Source organism: Lissotriton helveticus, chromosome 1_2, assembly GCF_964261635.1.
Source record: "Lissotriton helveticus chromosome 1_2, aLisHel1.1, whole genome shotgun sequence".
Lineage (NCBI taxonomy): Eukaryota > Metazoa > Chordata > Amphibia > Caudata > Salamandridae > Lissotriton > Lissotriton helveticus.
In genome coordinates, this window is record NC_136058.1 from 157264474 (window position 1) to 157285451 (window position 20978).

At 47.4% G+C, this 20978-nt stretch overlaps 1 long non-coding RNA gene across 1 annotated transcript in view; it reads right to left on the minus strand.

Annotated features, from left to right (window-relative positions):
• LOC144799220 (uncharacterized) overlaps positions 1-20978 on the minus strand; it is a 323273-nt gene that overhangs the window by 25770 nt on the left and 276525 nt on the right. Inside the window, exon 5 of the long non-coding RNA XR_013603778.1 lies at positions 18517-18705. This is a non-coding gene — a long non-coding RNA (uncharacterized LOC144799220). The remainder of the gene's footprint in view (positions 1-18516; positions 18706-20978) is intronic.

Below are 20978 nucleotides of genomic sequence, written 5' to 3' on the forward strand. Positions count from 1 at the left end.
GGCTTTTGCGATTCCTAAACAGCGATTCCTTAAAAATCGCTATTTAGGAATCGCAATTCCATCTGTTGATGCATCTGGCTGATTGTCTTTCAAACATGATAAAGGATCTGATTCAGAGACTTTACATAATTAAAATGTTAACATTTATTTAGACATAATAATCAACCAGGTCAACATACAATTCATTTTGATTAACAAAGATCAATATATATACCGGATCATGGGGTCCCTGTTTTCTTCCTTATCTCTAACCGCTGCAACCAAGAACCTGGCAATATTAAAGGTTTCCCAAACAAATTCCAGCATCTGCAAATATATTAGAGCATGTCTTACCTGCAGAAATCCTCTGCCCTTTAAAATAGGTAGTACAAAACATTTAAGAATGTGCAAATAAAGCTCACAGAGCATTACAAAGTTCAAGGTAACTTGGATAGAAAAATGATCACAAGTGCAGGGACCCAGATCCTCCACCTTTCTCCACCCCGGGGTTCTGCCAGTAAAAAGTGCAAAATACTTGAATCTAAATCTTATTAAGAGGAAACGGTGATGAGGCTTAGGGCCATATGTATCAAGCCGTTTTGGAATCGCAAAGGCCGAAATTCGCAGAATTCCGGCCTTTGCGAATCGCAAACGGGCTTTTTGCATGTTTTGGTATGTATGTAATATCCGCAAAATAAGGAATAGCAAATATTTGCGATTCCTTATTTTGCCATAGCATTTAAGGAATCGCAATTTTGCGATTCCTTAAATCCTTAAATGCTGTGCATGTACCATTTTTGTGTTGCGAATTATGGTTAAGAATTCGCAAATTACCACCAACTTGTAGTTGATGGTAACTTGCGAATTCTTAAAAAAATGCACAATGTGACATTTTTTAATGTGGCATGTGATGCACAGACATGCCCATAGGGCATGTATGTGCACCATATGCACACACATGTACATTTCAGGGGTGCAGGAGGGTGTCTTTGAGACACCCCTGCACCCTTGAAATAATTCTCAAATTGCGATTAGCAAATTGCGAATTCGCAATTTGAGAATTATTTCGCAATCATTCCTATGGGCCTCCTGGCCCATAGGAATGCATTGGAAATTATTCCTTAATTGCAAATAAGGAAGATTAAGGAATCGCTAATATATAGCGATTTTCTTCATACATACCATTTTGCAAATCCTAAATAGCGATTCCTTAAAAATCGCTATTTAGGAATCACAAATTGGTTTGTTGATACATATGGCCCTTAGTTACTACATCTAAATAGGGTTCCGTAGTGCGATTTGTTTTCAATAGTTGGGCTCGTACCCTTGGTTTCATCAGCTATCTAGCCTCTCTTTCAGTGTGTATCATGTATAAGTAGAATTTCTTGGCCCACAACAAATCTTCCTTCAATAATTTATCTGGTGAGTTAAACAGCTCAGGATGTCCTAATTGCGTTGCTGTAACATAGCTCAACCAGGGGATACTACTTGCTCTGTCCGAGGCTAGGCAATCACGCATGATCTAACGGATCATTTCTAATTCCGGATTGATCCAAATCATTATCCATTTTAGTAAGGGGGCCATTCCGATCAAGTCTGACAATAAACAAGTGCCAGTTTCTTGGTAGATAATATAGGAGGGAGTTGTTTGTGGAACTGACAGCAGACTTCTCAAAAATGTATTTTCAACTATTTGAAGGTCCTTAACTTACTTATATCCCCAAATTTCAGAGACGTAATTTGAAATAGCAATGCATTTTGCTCAGTATATGTTTAGCATTGTTTACACTGGCTTTGCCCCTAGCCTACGTGCAAAATAAAGAACCGCTCCTGTTGTTCTAGCCATAGCGTTTCCTTTGGCTTTCTTTTGCGGTACCCATGTACCCCGATGATCGAATAGGACACCTAAGTGCGAAAATGTAGTTACCCTAGATATTTTCAGGTAGATGCATCAAGCATTTTTGCGAGCGCAAACTGTGTGCATCGCAAAATTCGGCCGCTTGAGCCCGCAAAAATGGCATTTGAGATGTATCAAGGGTACATGCACTCGCAATTTAAGAATTCGCAAATAATTGCGAGTTCTCAAATTGCGATTGCATTTAAGGAATCGCAATTTGCGATTCCTTAAATGCAATGCATGAACCATTCCAAGATTGCGAATTTGCAATCTGGGGGCGCTATTTACCGCAAAGTCTAACTACGTGGTAAATAGCAAAAACCTAGAAAAATGCACTTTAGTGCATTTTTCTAAGTTGTATGTTACACACACACATGTCCTTGGGACATGTGTGTGCGCAACACCAGTGAACATTACCATTTCAGGGGTGCAACAGGGTGTCCTTTGGACACACTGGCACCATTGAAATTGCTTCCTTATTTGCGATTCGCTAATTGCTAATCGCTAATAAGGAATGACTCTCCATTCAGGCCCATAGGAATGAATGGGAAAGCCATTCCTTATTTGCGATTAGCAATTAGCGAATCGCAAATAAGGAATCAGTAGAAATCTCAAAAAATATGGCGATTCTGACATGCATCCCGTTTTGCGAGTCTTTAATAGCGAATCCTTAAAATTCGCTATTAAGGACTCGCAAAACATGACTTTGATGAATCTGGGGGATAGTCTCCTTCACAATAATGTGTTTTGGGTTTTCTAGTTTAAAGCCCATAATCATTGTGTGAGATTTAGAAAAATGTACATGTAAATCCAGCGATCTCATAAAGTCTGCAAAAGAGCTTGGGAGACACTATATGTCAACCACTGTACAGGCTAATCCTCAGGCTATACGAGCGCTGGTATCAGCCGTTCCACCACACGTGCAATGTCTTTTCTGGCTCAATCCTAAACTGAATCTAAATTGTTACATTTAAAGGGTGAACAATAGGCGGGCTAAAACGCATCCCTGACTAACTCCTCCGATAATGCGTATACCCTGGTTGTGATTACCCCTTTGGTCAAATCTTACTGTGGCTGTAAGATTCCTCTGCAGGTGGGATAATACATTTACGATGCTCTCATCCATGCCCAGTTTGAGTAATAAAACCCATAGTTTGGATCTGTTCACTCAGTCAAAGGCCAAGGACAGATCCATAAAGGCCAGGTGTAGTGTCCCTTTCTTGTCAATGGTGTATTTCCCTGCTAACAGATGCCGGTTAAGGCACTAGTCCATGGTACCCCTACCTTTCCTGAATCAGTATTGCAGGTTTGATAGTACATTGCATTGATTAAGCCAGTCTGTCAGTTTCTAAGGTTCACTCTTCCTAATACTTTAACTGCTGAATCGATCAGCGATATTGGCCTATAGCATCATGGGTCTCCTCTCTGCCCTTTTTAAAAACTGGGACAATAATTGACCGGGACCAGGATCTCGACAGCCCATACTGACAGGCCATATTAAAAACATGTGCCATTACTTTTTACCATAATATCACATTCAACTTAAAGAGGTCAGCCGGAACACCGTCCGGTCCAGGAGCTTTGTTACTTGTTAGTTGAGTAATAGCCACTGCTACTTCCTTTTCAGTGAAATCCAGACTATAAACCTCAAAAATGAGCGGTGTGCCTGAGAGTCCCTGATCATCCTGGTCACCATATATATGTTTAAAGTGGATAAACCACTGCTCCTCCGGTATGTCAAATTTCACTGTACTACCCCTAATGCCAGAGAAGAATGGTTTCCCAAAACTTGTCACTATTCTTGATAATGTCTACTGACAGTAAATCGTTCCAGGCATCATGTTAGATTTCTTTTTTGCCTGTGCATATGGCCTCCATGTACATTTTCCTAAGTGCACCTATTAAAGTTTTATCTTGGTGTTTTTGCTTTAACACAGAGAGTAGCTTTTGATGGGCAACTGTACAATTGTGATCAAACCTCCTCTGGCCACTATTTACAAGCTCCCTGTTGGGATATGTAAGAGATCTGGCCACCTGTTTGCAGATCCTGTCATAAACTGTAAGAATTTCTGCATCCCTTTTCATACCATCTAGGCAGAGGTCGATCTCGTTCCCAACAGTGTCTGATAAATCATTTAAACAAAGGTCCGGAACTACCTTACACCATTTAAGTCTACGGCCTTGATCTTTTGCCTTTAAATTAGGCACGGGAACTAACCTCCCTATATTTGGGGGGACCCTAATGCCCCCTGCTAATGTGAGGTGTATAGGGTATGGTCATTAAGTGTGACCATTGGACTGCGTAGACTAATACCAGGGGTAACAAGGCTGTGTTGATAAAGATATAATCAATTGTGGAGTTTGCGCCCCTTCCCTTAAAGGAGGGGATAGCAGCCTCGTCATTCGTGGGATTAGGGTATGATAGGCCAAATTCAGCTAAAGTGTCCTCTAAAAACCTGCCTTGTTGTGTATGTTCGAAGTGTGCCTCTGGGGGATTACCAGGGCCATATTTAACAGTGACATGGCAGTTCTTAGCACACAAATGTATGTTAAAATCACCTAATATAATTACCGAGGTAGGTGTAGTTTGCTTTCCCTATATGACTTTACGAAGCAATTCAAACTGCATAAATGTGTGTTCACAGAGGTTTTTCAAATGAATGATAAAAATTAACAACAATTACTTTAGGCGCATTGATAGACATAATCTGAACCACAAGACAGTAACCAGACCCAGAATCCAATTTGCAATGGTTACCTCTAACATTTAGGGAAATTAGGGGTGTTAGACCGCCCTTTGGTCTACCAGCTACGAAAGGCCGTGCGGGCTCAGAGTAAGTTGCATATCCATCCAACCAAAGGGTATTCTTGATTTCCCAGGTCTCTTGCAGCCCAACCACATCATACTCCCACCTGGCATCATCTGTTTTGTTTTATTTATTTATTATTTATAATTTATGTGTTTCTATAGCGCCTGAATAAACCCCCGAAGGGGTATCTCTGCGCTTTTGCCATACAAAGAAACAGATATTATACCAAGTCAGTGCCAGAAGTTACTGGGTCGTCAGGAGTGATTAGCTACTAGAAAAAAGGTGGGTTTTAAGGGTTTTTCGGAAAGAGAGGTGATTAGTAATGTGTTTTAATGGGAGGGGAAGGGAATTCCAGAGGACAGGTCCAGCGTGCGCCAAAGCCCGGCCTCCTTGACGAGTTTTTTTTATTTTAGGAACCTGTAGGAGCTGGAGATTGCTGGAGCGTAGAGAGCGACCTGGGACATAGGGTAGAAAGGCCGTAGTGAGATATTTTGGGCCCTTTCCTATCAGGCATTTGTGAATAGTACACAAAATTTTAAACTTAGTGCGTTGCCGCACTGGTAGCCAGTGGAGTTCAGCTAGTAAAGGTCGGGAGGGAGTCCTAGATGGAACATTCAGGACTAACCTCGCCGCCGTATTTTGGACTACTTGTAGTTTATTAAATTGGCCTTCATTAGTTGACAAAAGAAGGCCATTACAGTAGTCCAATCTACTGATAACCAGAGCCTGGACTAAGGTCTTTCTGTGATGATCCGGAAGATAGGGAAACACCCTTCTCAACAGTCCAATGACCCTAAAGCATGTACCGGCAACTTGGTTGACATGATCTTTAAATGCCAGGGATTGATCAAATAACACTCCCAAGTTTTTTATGGTCTGCTTTGGGATGGGGGCAGGTCCCAGTTCAAGAGGCCACCACTCATCAGACCATAGTGTCACCGCATCCCCAAACAATAATACCTCTGTTTTGGCAACATTGCATTGTAGGCAGTTCTCTGCCATCCACTATGATACAGCCCTCATGCCTTCTGCAAAAGATTTTTGTAAAGCAGGAGAAAAGGTTTTAAAAGGGAACAGAAGTTGGGTGTCGTCGGCGTAGGACACCGGGATAAACCCAAAGGACCTCACTAAGTCAGCCAGGGGGGCCACATACACATTAAATAATGTGGGGCTTAGGCATGAGCCCTGTGGCACACCCCTGGTGAGCTCCCTAGAGATGGATTTATGGGAGCCCAACCTAACTTCTTGAGAGCGGCCCGAGAGGAAACTCTTCATCCAAGACAGAGCTACGCCTCCCAGTCCTACCCCTCTCAGACGGCTGAGAAGCACTTCGTGGGACACCGTATCGAAGGCAGCGGATAAATCCAACAGCACCAGAATCATCGACCCTCCGCAGTCCAATGTCATCTTGATGTTATTGGTGACTGCCAGTAGGGCTGATTCGGTGCTGTGATTGGGCCTAAATCCAGATTGTGAGGGATCTAGGCCTTCCGCTGTCTCGATATGGTTTGATAGGTAGGTGTTCACGTGCTTCTCTGTCATCTTGCCGATGTATAGCAGGAGGGAGATGGGCCGGAGGTTAGATAGATCTGTCCAGGGCGAGGTCGCTTTCTTCCTAATTGGGTTTACTACCGCAATCTTCCATTCCTTGGGGACCTGACCTTTTGCCAGGGAGGTGTTCATGACTGCCTGGATCGAGGGCCCCAGGAGGGAGATCAAAGGGGCCATCATTTTAGCAGGGAGGTGGTCATTGGGAGAGCCGGTTTTCATGTGACTGATAAGGGTTACAAGATCGAGATCATTGACTGGAGGGATGGCAAGTAGAGGGTTTATATTATGAGTGGATGGATTATCTGGGAGGGGGGTCGTGGTTACTGCAGCCCTAGAGGACAAAATCTTGTTGTAAATGAGATTGATTTTGTCCTCAAAGAACTCAGAGATCTCGTCACAAAGTATTTGTGATGCATCATCGGAGCTCTCACTAGCTGTAGGTTTTATAAAATTCTGCAAGATTTTAAACAGTTCTCGAGGACAGTTGCCTGCCTCCGCCAGTTGTAAGGAGAGATAGTTTTTCCTTGCTAGTTTTATATTTTTATAATATGTGGACTGGACCTCTTGGAAAGTTTTTCTTGCATCTTCATTTTTTGATGTCCTCCATACTTTTTCTAGTCGTCTACATTTCTGTTTTTCCTTCCTAAGATCAGGTGTATACCATTTCTCTTGTTTGGTAGGGGAGTATTGCTTGTGTAATTTTAAAGAGGCCAGGGTGTCAATGGCGGATTTAAGTGATTTATTGAATTTCTCTAGCGCAGACTCTGCAGTGTCTGCAGCCGTAAATAACGGTTGGTCCCAATATTCTTGCAGATTTTCCACAGAAATTTTGTGCCATTGCCGGCGGAAAATTGGCGGGGGCAGAGTTTTTTGCAGTCGCTTGGTTGGTCCAGCCAGATAGAACTCAATCAGAAAATGGTCTGACCAGTGGACTTCTTTAGCAGGAAAGCATCTTATTTTAGTACAATTGGTAAATATCAGGTCAAGGGAGTGACCACCTATATGTGTAGCACCCTTATTCATTACTTTTAACCCCAAATTAGACAAATCAGCAGTTAATTGGGTTGTTTCCCACTTGTGGGACACCCCCGCGCCGCACGGCCACCAGCTGCTGCGTGTGCCCCATTGCCTTGCCTAAACTGCCTCGCTGCTTGCCTCGCTGCCGCTGACCACGCCCCCTCCTCCGAGCGGCGTGGTCCGTGCTCGCCTGTCGATTGACTTAACTGTTGTTGTTTTGTGATCTTGTTTTTCTCTCCATTTGTGCCTGTTTCCTTGTAAATTTGTGCCCGTTTTAGCATTTTCCTTCCTGTTTGCCCGCCTACCTCGCCGCCCTCCGCTCTCCCTCCCCGCTTCCCGCCACCGCCGCTTACCCCGCCCCTTTTTCTCTTCTGTACCCTCCCCGCTCCCGCCTCCCAGCTGCTCCGCCCACCCGCGCACTTGGCCTTATATGGCGACCGTGCGACGCAGGTGAGTGTGACCCACTTGTGGGACACCCCCGCGCCGCACGGCCACCAGCTGCTGCGTGTGCCCCATTGCCTTGCCTAAACTGCCTCGCTGCTTGCCTCGCTGCCGCTGACCACGCCCCCTCCTCCGAGCGGCGTGGTCCGTGCTCGCCTGCCGATTGCCTTAACTGTTGTTGTTTTGTGATCTTGTTTTTCTCTCCATTTGTGCCTGTTTCCTTGTAAATTTGTGCCCGTTTTAGCATTTTCCTTCCTGTTTGCCCGCCTACCTCGCCGCCCTCCGCTCTCCCTCCCCGCTTCCCGCCACCGCCGCTTACCCCGCCCCTTTTTCTCTTCTGTACCCTCCCCGCTCCCGCCTCCCAGCTGCTCCGCCCACCCGCGCACTTGGCCTTATATGGCGACCGTGCGACGCAGGTGAGTGTGACCCACTTGTGGGACACCCCCGCACCGCACGGCCACCAGCTGCTGCGTGTGCCCCATTGCCTTGCCTAAACTGCCTCGCTGCTTGCCTCGCTGCCGCTGACCACGCCCCCTCCTCCGAGCGGCGTGGTCCGTGCTCGCCTGCCGATTGCCTTAACTGTTGTTGTTTTGTGATCTTGTTTTTCTCTCCATTTGTGCCTGTTTCCTTGTAAATTTGTGCCCGTTTTAGCATTTTCCTTCCTGTTTGCCCGCCTACCTCGCCGCCCTCCGCTCTCCCTCCCCGCTTCCCGCCACCGCCGCTTACCCCGCCCCTTTTTCTCTTCTGTACCCTCCCCGCTCCCGCCTCCCAGCTGCTCCGCCCACCCGCGCACTTCGCCTTATATGGCGACCGTGCGAACGCGCAGCGTTGACGCGCAGCGGGCGCGCCGATTGTGCGCCGAAGGCGCGCCAAAGGTAAGCCCGTCTGCGCCCGTCCGCGCCTGGACCGCGCCCAGTGCCAGGACCCCTGGCCCTCGAGGACCCCTGGCCCACCCGCCTGACGTACACCGCCGCCACCCTCATCGCACTCAACTCCGGCCGAGTCCCAGGATGCTACAGAGCCACCCCACGACGCGTCCACGGACCCTTCAGCTGCAACACCTGCAAGTTCTCCTGCATCCGGACCTGCCCGACACCAGCACCTGCCATGCCGAACACCAACAGCAACCACCTCAAGTGCATCCTGCTCAACACCCGCTCCGTCCACAGACACACCATCGAACTCTGGAACCTCCTCGACACCACAGCCCCTGACGTTGCCTTCATCACGGAGACCTGGATGAACGCCTCCTCAGCGCCCGACATCGCCATCGCCATCCCAGAAGGATACAAGATCACCCGGAAGGACCGCAACGCCAACCAGGTGGGAGGAGGCATCGCCATCATCCACAAGAACACCATCCGCATCACGACCAGCACCGACAACACCCCACCCTCCGCCGAACACCTGCACTTCCAGATCCACACCGACCCGAAGACCACCCTCAGAGGCACCCTGATCTACCGACCTCCGGGACCACACACTCAATTCAGCGAGGACATCGCCGACTTCCTCAGCCCGCACGCCCTCCCCTCCGCCGACTACATCCTCCTGGGGGACTTCAACTTCCACCTGGAGAACAACAACGACTGCAACACCAGCACCCTGCTCGACAACCTCGACAACCTTGGACTCAAGCAGCTGGTGTCCACCCCCACCCACCTCGCCGGACACACTCTCGACGCCATCTTCTCATCCAGCAAAGACATCGCCTTCAGCCACGCCACAGAACTCCACTGGACAGATCACAGATGCATCCACTTCACCTTCAGAAGAACAACGACCCACCACCACCAGCAACAGGTTGCCCGAAGAAGCTGGAACAAGATCACAGCCGACCAGCTCGCCGCCTCCCTGAGCCAGCACCCTCCGGCCAGCTCAGCGAACCCCAGCCAGGCCGCCGACAACCTCACGAAGTGGATCAGCAACTGCGCGGACGAACTCGCCCCACTGAGGACCCCGCCCAGCAGACCCGGCAGCAAGAGAGCCCCATGGTTCACCGACGAACTCAAGAGCTCCAAGAAGAACTGCCGAGCCCTCGAGAAAGCCTGGAGAAGGGAACCCACGCCGGACAACAGGACCACCCTCAAGCTCGCCACCCGGAAACACCACCAACTGATCCGCATCACCAAGAAAACGGCTTTCAAAAACCGACTGGACAACAACGCACACAACTGCAAAGAACTCTTCAACATCGTGAAAGAGCTCTCCAACCCCAACGCCGGAAACAACGACATCACCCCCTCGCAAGACCTCTGCAACTCCCTCGCCTCCTACTTCCACAACAAGATCGCGGACATACACTACAGCTTCAGCACTCAACCGACGCACGCCACGACCGCAGCATCGCCACCCACCACCACCCTCCGCGCCTGGACCCCGGTCAACACCGAAGACACCGTCCACACGATGAACTCCGTCCACTCCGGATCTCCGACCGACCCCTGCCCTCACCACGTCTTCACCAAAGCCGACGCGGTCATCGCTCCCCACCTGCGGGACATCATCAACACCTCATTCGACACCGCCACCTTCCCCGAGAGCTGGAAGCACGCCGAACTCAGCGCTCTACTGAAGAAACCTACAGCAGACCCCACCGAACTCAAGAATTACCGCCCCGTCTCTCTACTCCCGTTCCCAGCCAAAGTCATCGAGAAGACCGTCAACAAACAGCTGGCCGCCTTCCTCGAGACGAATGGATCCCTCGACCCATCGCAGTCTGGATTCCGTGCCAACCACAGCACCGAGACCGCCCTCATCGCCGCCACTGACGACATCCGAGCCCTGATGGACAACGGGGAAACAGCGGCCCTCATCCTCCTAGACCTCTCCGCGGCTTTCGACACGGTCTGCCACCGCACCCTAGTGCAGCGCCTCAGCAACGTCGGAATCCAGGAGAAGGCGCTGGAATGGATCGTCTCCTTTCTCGTCGGAAGAACACAAAGAGTCCGCCTACCACCGTACAAGTCAGAGGCCACCAAAGTCATCTGCGGCGTCCCTCAAGGATCCTCACTGAGCCCGACTCTCTTCAACGTCTACATGAGCCCCCTCGCGGCCATCGCACGCCAACACAACCTCAACATAATCTCCTACGCCGACGACACCCAGCTGATCCTCTCCCTGACCAACGACCCCGCCGCCGCCAGAGCCAACCTGCACGAAGGGATGAGAGAGGTAGCCGAGTGGATGACGACGAGCCGCCTGAAGCTGAACACAGATAAGACGGAGGTCCTCATCCTGGGCTCCTCGCCCTCCGCCTGGGACGACTCCTGGTGGCCCCCCGCCCTGGGCACCGCACCCAAACCGACGGACCACGCACGCAACCTGGGTTTCATCTTGGACTCCTCCCTCTCCATGACCAGGCAAGTCAACGCCGTCTCCTCGTCGTGTTTCAACATCCTGCGCATGCTTCGGAAGATCTTCTGGTGGATCCCCACAGAGACCAGGAAGACCGTCACCCAGGCCCTCGTCACCAGCCGACTGGACTACGGCAACGCACTCTACGCCGGAACCACCGCCAAGAACCAGAAGAGACTCCAGCGCATCCAGAACGCCACAGCCAGACTCATCCTCGACATCCCACGACACAGCCACATCTCCGGACACCTAAGAGACCTGCACTGGCTCCCGGTCAACAAGAGAATCACCTTCCGCCTCCTTACCCACGCACACAAAGCTCTCCACAACCAAGGCCCGAGCTACCTCAACAACCGCATCAACTTCTACACCCCCAAACGCCACCTCCGATCCGCCAGCCACGCCCTCGCCGCCGTCCCACGCATCCGCAGAGCCACAACAGGAGGAAGGTCCTTCTCCTACCTGGCCGCCAAGACCTGGAACTCCCTCCCGGCCGACCTGCGCCTGACCCAAGACCACCTCTCCTTCAGGAAGAAGCTCAAGACCTGGCTGTTCGAGCAGTAGCGCCCCCCCCCCCCCAAGCGCCTCGAGACCCTACGGGTAGGTAGTGCGCTCTATAAATGTCTTTGATTGATTGATTGATTGATTGGTTTCAGGGGGCCCTGGGTTATCCATATGTATATTAAAATCCCCAAGGAGGATAAAATCCTCCTTGGCTTTCATATGTGGGGCTAATAGTTCCAGAAGGGACAGAGCAAAATCTGGGTTGGGGGCTGGTGGACGATACACCAGTGCTCCTTTCCAGGAAATGTTTCCTACTGTAATTTTAAAGATCATAGTCTCCAACAGAGGACTACACCTTTGCTCTAAAATTGTCACCTTAAACATATCTTTAAATATAATAGCTAATCCACCTCCTGTTTTATTGGGCCGATCAGCATGTAAGATCTTATAGCCTGAAGGGACCCCTAACATAATAGCTGTTGTCGTGTGGGGTTTCATCCAGGTTTCGGTGAAAAAGCATATATCAGGCTGTTCAGTAAAAATAAGGTCCCAAATCTGCAGTTGATGTTTGGGCAGGTATCGTACATTTAAAAGGAAACATTTAAGTTCCAAGGGGGCTGTCATTTTAGGAGCTTCATCGTAGGTGCTGTTCCTAGCCATGTCTGATTTAAAGCGACACTGAAGGCATGAGAAGCTCCCCTCAAGCTGTTTACATAATAGCCGTGTATCACAATTTGCCCTGGGTTGTAGCTGTCGGAGGGTTTCGGGGGCATATGAAATGTAATTGATACCTTCAGTACCGGGATTCCTCATGGTAGGGCCCATAGCCTCTGTGCCTGGTACTGTCGCGGACGGGCGCTATATTCCAACGGAGTACCTTAGTGTGTTCATTTATAAATTATTATGGCTTCCTACCCCATTATGGCGCAAATAATAGAAATACCCGGGTTAACCATGTGCTGTCCATGCTTAGGGAGCAATTTTTTAGTAAGTCGTTAGTATCTAGTTGACTCAAAGAGGAGATTCTATTTGTTAGTTCAAGTTTATTTTCTAGTGCACGCTCTCTGGTTACTTCAGCTGGGTTTGAGTCACATATGGGTGGGTAAGAAGAGCCCAGCAAGAGGGGAACACCATCACTGTTCTCAAATCGGATACCTGGCCCATTAATGACTGCCCCCCTGAGGAGTGTCTCAACAGAGCTGTGGAGTCTTTGGCCTGGTTCTCCAATGCGGGGTGATAGAAATCACCAAGAGGGATTGCTTTAATACCACCCAAGCCTTGGTTGCAGCTTTCTTGAAATAGTCAACCAGCTACATTAATCTGGTAAAAATTGATAATGAATCAAATGCACTCTGATGGAGTGCTTAGTGAAAATGAAACATATTTCCCTGATTGTGAGTAGTGGAAGGAACAAGTCATACAATCAAAGTGATGATGAAGGAGCTCTGCTTCTGGGGAGGTGGGCGGTACACACACAGGGAGAGTAAGGATGCATTGAATAAGAACCGTACAAATGAGATTGACAAGAAATCCAACTGATGGTAATCAGTCCACTGTCAGTTTTAGGTACAGTCTACAAGGGTGATTTCAACAACAGACAGCAAGTCCTACAAAATGGCATTTTGAGATGGCGAATGGAGCCTCTATACATATACCTGCATTCAAAGCTATTTAGTAGAACTCTGCAAACCCTACTGAATTCTTATTTTACACTGCAAAATCCATCCCTTGCAGGGCAAATATAGATCAGGTCACAAAACAGCAAAGCTGCAAAAACACCAAAGGCTTTGCGGCCCCACCAATAATACATGGTACCATATATTCCTTAAAAAATAGATTCCTGTCCCCTAAAATAAAATATCAAAATTACATGTAGCATGGCTACCATTTTGGTGAATTGGTGCTTTTGGAAGGCTTCCTTGAACAATGATGCTTCGAGGTTTGTCTTAAAGGTGGTATTGCTGGCTGAAGTTCTGAGCACTATAGAAAACAAGATCCAAAGTATACTGGCACGCACTGCGATCGCTCTCCCTAACCTTGCTAACTTCTGTGCACAATATGTTTGAATCATATCAGTGGCACTGTGCGCCAAGAAAACAAAAGGCAAATTCGAAGTTTGGCAAGGATACCATGCGTTTTTTGTAATGTTCTAATTATTTCTACTGGTGTAGAAGCATCAGGAGTGGCTCACGCCATTTATAGATGATTCACAGCTAAGTGGCGACCTTCTCGAGATAATTGCACTGGCAAGCAAGTCAGGCAAATACACTGCAACCACTGTAGCATGAAATGATCATGTCGCCACTGAGTCTGGTCACCGGCCAGAGCATGAAGAGGACACCACCCCAGATACTTTGAAAAAAGGCATTCCAAAATTCGTGACAGGGATATGGGGAGAAATGGCCCCATAAATCAACAAGACAGTAATTGTAGCGCAAACCTTATGGCCTGGAATAATTTATTAAAGGCCATAACTAGAACAATGTTTCAATGGTAATCATTCAAAAACCTTTCATACATTGGCAGAGATTAACACACTCAAAACCTGCTATGAAGACAAATGAAATTCGAGAATACTTAACTTAGTCGTTCTGTACATTGCAAGAACACCCATTGGAACATTGTTCAAGTTTTGGTCTTCTTTACCCCGATTCCACTGGAATATAGGGTGCCCCTTTTTTATCTGGAAGTATTTAATGTCATATTGTATGATTGCGTAGTCATTTCTCTAAAACCTGTTCCCTGAGTGACACATGAATACTCAAATGTATTAAAGCAAGTCTTTCCTTCTCAGGTAAGGAGATAGATAATCCCTTTGGAGGCAGGTTTTAAATGCCCAGAGCTGATCCTGGAAAAGTGAAAGTGAGGAAGAGTGGAAAAGAAGAGAGAAACTGATCAGAGATAAAGGGAGGGGCATTGAGCATTTTTGCTGGGGCTGCTTTCGGTTTCCCAGTTAGGACCTGGAATGACAGAATTTTTTTATTATTTGATAGTTCAGTGGATTGCCAAGCCTTTCCAAAGTATGAGATGCTGCGCTCTCCATACGGTTTTAAAACGTATGCATATTATTTATTACCATGCCTTGCTTTAGAAGGCTGGCCCCTGCAGTACTGACCATAAGGTCAAACCTATGCTGCAGTACCCTTTTCCCACTGACTCGCATTGTCTCAAAGGATTGTCTGAGCACAATGCACTTTTGTAAGAAATTGGATTACTGGTTGAGGCGATGAAACACCTCTCAAGCAGCAACCACAATTCTTCTCAAGGTGATGTCACATGCAACCCTACATTAACATGTGCTCAACCCTTGGGTATGTTGCCACGGGCAGTCAGGCTTAACTCAGAGGCAGTGTGTAAAGTATTTGTACAACACTTCAAACAGTAATACAGTGAAAACACACCACAAAAAAATAACACAACAGATTTAGAGAAATAGAGTACATTTTAATAAATAAAACAAGACCAAAACGAAAAAAATCCAATCAGTAGAACCGGAGATCTTCAATTTGAAAGATTTTTAGTAAACATAGTGCCATAAGGCATAAATCACCAACTGTGGACATCTGGTCATGCCGGACAAGGACAAAGTCACAAATTCAGGCTGAACGCAATGGAGTGCGAGCTGGCTACAGGGACCCAGTTAAGCCCAATGAACACAGTACCTTAAATCGTGGTTTGCAAAGCGCTGTGAGGATCCGTGTCGAAGATGCATTGCATCGCACAGCTAAAGCAATGTTTCAGTTCTGAGAAGCAGCAGGGCTGTGATATGAGGACCTGCGCCGCTGTGAAGAATCCCGTTGACGAGGGCTTGTGATGCGAAGTCCAGCGTTGAAGATGCGTTGAGCAGCTGAGGCAATGCATCAGTTCTAGGGAGCTGCGGGGCTGCGATGCAGAGTCCAGCAGAAGTGATGCGTCTTTTCCCAGATGCGGCCAGCCTGCGATGCGAGGACCTGCGTGGTCGTCGAGGGTCCAGTCAACGAAGGCTTATGATGTGAAGTCTGCCATCAAGAATGTGTTGCTCAGTCGAGGCGATGCATTGGTTCCGATGAGCTGTGAGGCTGCGATGTGGAGCTCGGCATTGGCGTTGAGGCTGACGTCAACAAGGGATGTGATGGCTAGAGCTGAGGACGCGTTGGACAGCGACAGTTCTGATGCTTCAACGAGCTGCCCTGGGGGTCCTTGTGTTAGTTCTGATCCATGCAGTAGCGGCGATGCATCAGTTCTGCTTGGGGTTGCACCACACACCTGAGGAGATGCGTCGATTTTGCTGGATCCACAACGCCTGGCAGAGCACCTTAGGACCACTTTCAAGGGTCGAAGCCTGAAGTGGCACCACTTGGCAGGAGGCCAGCCAACTAGCCATTGGTGTCACTCTGGGGTCCTGGGTTCACAAGATGCAGGTTCAGTCCTTGTCACCCAGGCAAGTGAGCAGTAGGCAGTGGTTGGCACATTAAGGTAGCATTCCAGCAAGGTAGGAGTGCAGCAGGGCAGCAGTCCAGCAGGGTAGCAGCAGCAAAGCAGTCCTTCTTCCTGTCAGAGTATCCACATGTCCAGACATATACTGAGGTGGTGGTGTCTGAGGTCCACTATTTTTACCCAGTTGTGCCTTTGAAGTGGGAGAGAAGCTTTTCAAGGTTTCTCTTTGAAGTCACCAGGCATCCTTCATTCCCTGTCCTGGCTCCATACTAACTACAGGAGGTATGCAATAATGCAGCCTTTGTGTGGAGGCAGGAAACAGCCTATTTAAGAGTAAGTGAGGCTCTGCCCATCTCCTCCCTCCCATCCTGTCAGTGATGGTCCGTTTAGGCACACCTAAGCATCTTTTTGTGTCTGGGTGCATAGGAGAATTTTTTTTTTATTTAAAATCCGACCAAGATTTTTCATTACAATTCCAAAGACATGCTCTCATTTGGAAATTCCAACGTATTAAATGTAATAAGGTAGCTTCAGCGTTGTGTATTTGCCGGGGAGTCCCCCTGTGGAGTCGAGCCGGCGAAATTTACCCATATGACGTGAGACTGCCATCGACTCCAGTCAGGAGTGTTGTAGACGGGAAACCACGGGGCTTTAGATCGAGGTAACAATTAAGCATTATCTCTTTGGGGTCCTACCGGTCCCCAAGTGTAACACCAAGAGACAGTATACATGTGTTATCTTGGGACTGGTGTTGGTTAAGCGCAGCATTGCAATCTATTCGACCCAACCTGCGCCCTCTAGCCTACCCAAATGGACGGCAGACACGCCCGAATGTGGAGTCATGGAGGAGAGACGCCTATGCATAGTTTGCATGGACGAGAATGCTGACCGAGACCTGGCGACATGGGGGATACTACTGGAGAACCTCCTGACCATTGGGCAGATGAGTGAGGACGCAGATGCTCTTCCACAGATGGGGACCCCTGACCCACGGGATGGAGGCGATGACAGGCACCCCGATTACTCAGATTCCATCAGCCAGCAAGAGCGAAGACTTTTGGGGGGGGGGGGATGCCTAACGGGCCTCAGCAAGGCAGGCATGGGTTATTGAAGCAATTTGCTAGCAGCTGTGAAAACCGCTGTACATCTAGGACACTGTTTCGTATTATTATTATTATTATTATTATTATGCGTTCTTATATAGCGCTCGATTACCCGTAGGCATCTCGGCGCTTGCCTTGGGAACCCGTCCTGGCTTTTTTCCATGTGAGATACCCGTACTGGGCATCCCCAAGGTGAAAGCCAGGCATCCCGCCGTGGGGGGGCCGTAGTGGAGATTAAGCAAGCTGATGCCCAGAGCTGCAGAGTGTGAACCCGTGATTCGAGTAGGCACCGAAACGAGAATTATCGAGTCCGTGGATATTTGGGCTCAAGACCCTGCCGCGTCGGGAATTGAACCCTGGTCCCGGGTCTGACCTCTGCTTCAGGGTCTGCCTCCTCTAACCAGTGAGCCACACTTCTCCAATCAGTGTAAACGTTCAAAGCCTTAGGGCTTGGCCCTGTCAAACGTTCAAAGCCTTAGGGCTTGGCCCTGTCAACTTGTTACTGAGGACATTATAGTTCCATCCAGAGGGAGGGACGGGATGGATGTAGATGTAGGATTAAGTCAATCTGTGTTATTTGGGGATATATGTTACGCACTGCTCTCTCAATGGTTGTCTAGTTTTTAACAGTTACAAATAATTTGATTAATATATCACTATTCTTGTTTACCTAATTGGGGGATGTGCAGCGTTATTAGCGGTTTTGATAGCACTCTATGCCATAGTGGGTATTTGGCCCACGTACTGCAACTTGATTTATCACCCACTATGCACCATGTGTTTCTTGTATGTGATTGTACTGTATGTTGCTGCTATCCAAGTCCCGAAATAAAAACAAGTTAAAAGAAATAATAATGATACATTCATATGTAAGAACGAAATCACATCTTTATTATCGAATTCACATGTCATCAAGTCTCCATCAACCTGACTCAGAAATATGGGGCCAGGCTGACTTTGAGACCTAGTTTTGAGGTTACTGATTGACAGGTCAAAGGTGGGGTGGCATGTAGCTGGAAGACAATAGAGCGAACAGGAAACTCAGATCAATCTCACATCTCACAATTAGGCGCTGCAACACCACAGTGGTCCAGGAAGATTGGCCCTAATAAAGCAAATATGGCCGGAGGGGTGTGAGCATTCCAAAACACCATAAAGTCAGATGCCACACGAAGTTAGGAACACACAGCCAATCAGGATTTGTGGGAAGACCAGTGCTGGAAGTAGTTTGTTTCCTACCTAAGGAAAATGAAGAACATACTGGGATGTCTTAAGTAAGCTGCTGCCAGCATTTGTGAATGTTTTGGAATGTATTGATAGGTGACTGTGAAGTCTCTGCGAGGGACTGGAAGGCATTGAAGGTGATGTTTGGTGCGGTGTCAGCATCTCTCATTGTCCTCTTGTTTTTACTGACTTAAATGAACAATCTGTTAATGTTTACCTCAAGACAGCTTCATTTTCTTCTCCTGCTCCTTGGAACTCTTCAAATAGGTTTAAATACAGGAAAAGAAGGCTGGCGTCTGATCTCTTTCCACGCCTCAGATCAAATGATCAACCCATTTTATAATCGATCCATCATTCACCATAATGTTCCGGAAGACATCTCACATTCCATTTGATTAGCCCCTCACTGCAAGACACAACCAAAGTCTCATATTATGTGCTTGCTGTTTTTAATTTCAACCTGTCAGAACCAAAGGAAAACAAGCATTGCAAATACAATAGTTTGTCTTCAGAACAGTAAGGGATATTTACAAAATGTCATTAACAGACAGCAGAGTGCAAGCTTTCTTAGCACAGGCAGGAGCAGCCAAGCCTCCTTGACACATGTCCAACATGTGAGAACATACAGTAAGGTGCAAGGCAACATGCAAAAGCAGGAGGGAGTTTTGGGCTTTGTCTTCAGGAATGAGTGTAGTTTGCGCTGTAAACAAGGTTGATCAATAGGGTTAAGATGACATTTTGACAGTAAAGCAGGTTAAGGTTATAGCACATGTGGCTACAGTCACTCAAGCATGAAATTGCAACTGCATCATTTCAAGAAGCGTATGTAGAACAATACAATTGTTTTCATTTAGTGCTTTCAATGAAAGTCATCTAATACTTAACCGCTGAAGCCTAACATTTCATACAATGCCAGATATCATTGATCCGCACGGCACATGAGGCAGCTGAGACTTTACTGACATGGTAGACCATTACTTGGTCTTGCTTTTTACAACAGAGTTTCTTGTCAGAGGATATACTCTAAGCGGATTGACTATTGCATTTATTATCATGCAGTCTAGAAATTCTTAATGGAACATTGAAAAGAAAAAAGGTCAAAACTAGGCGTCGCTTGGCGTAAGAAGGATAACTAAAATACAGCTTTTATTTTAGGACGAGTATTATATGAGTGTTGCACAGTCTTCCTGTGCCCTGGGCATCTCACAACTTTTTGATGACTGGCACTGGTGGTAACTGACTCTCACTGACCCTGGGCTCTGCCTAACCAGGTCCAGGCCAGTGCTATGCTGAAAGGCACCCTTAGAATGCAGTGAAAACACCTACATACACTAGGGTACACTGTGCGTTAGGGTAAACCTGGCATGACCTACCCTATAAGGCCCTAGCACATAATAAAGCAGGGGGATTGAAACTACCTCTAAGTCCCTACTATATAATAGGGAATGGCAGTTTAGATGCCACCAGCCCTTTCTTCACATGCATGTGTGCACTACTGAAGCCTGAGGTCAGTTTAAAAGCACCCCTGTGTTGCAAGACTGCTTTTAAAAGTAAATTGTGCACAATCTCGTCTTTGGTGTTTGGGGCACTTACAAATGGATAACCTACACTGTTTGGGCATATTGGGTACCCCCAGGGTCTCCCCTGGGTGTCCCAAGGGTGAGGGGCAGGTATATATACATATATATATATATATATATATATTAAACACACAAAGGTCGCCCCAATGGAAGGAAACCAGACGGCAGGTAAATAAATCCCTCTTTAATGACAGCATTCGTGCAAGCAGGCAGCCGAAAGTGCAATTGTATTCAAGTTCATATCAAGCCAAACGCGTTTCAGGAACTCCATTTCCCTTCTTCAGTGGCTGGTAATGCTAAAATAACATGACGGCTTGCATCACAATATATAGTTCCAAGGTACTGCCCCAGTGGGCGTGGCAATATACATTGCACTCTGGTCCTTGTAGTGCCGTTACAAACAAAAAGTAAGTCCGTCACTGTTACAGTCAATAAAGCAAGTATTCCCCTCGTGGGTCGATGCATAGTTCTTTCAACATCACCTGCGCCGCTTTATTGAATGCTGCTGGATTACTGCCTCCCTTGATGCTGATGCTCGAGTGACACCAACACGGGCCCGCCGTTCAGGCGGTGAGCTTCCCTCCGCGGCCTGGCAAAGCCGCTAAACTTTAAACACACAAAGGTCGCCCGAATGGAAGGAAACCAGCCGGCAGGTAAATAAATCCCTCTTTAATGACAGCATTCGTGCAAGCAGGCAGCCGAAAGTGCAATTGCATTCAAGTTCATATCAAGCCAAACGCGTTTCAGGAACTCCATTTCCCTTCTTCAGTGGCTGGTAATGCTAAAATAACATGACGGCTTGCATCACAATAAATAGTTCCAAGGTACTAAAGAGGGATTTATTAACCTGCCGGCTGGTTTCCTTCCATTGGGGCGACCTTTGTGTGTTTAAAGTATATATATATATATATATATATATATATATATATATATATATATATATATATATATATAATGAAGCAGTCCTAGTCCCGTTCAATGATGGCGGAACCGAAAGGTCAAGACCTCAAAAGCCTCACGCCCAGCAAACAGCAATAGCCTCCAAATAATCAGCAATCCAGGAATGGATAACAGGGAAGACGATTTATTTAGTAAAGGT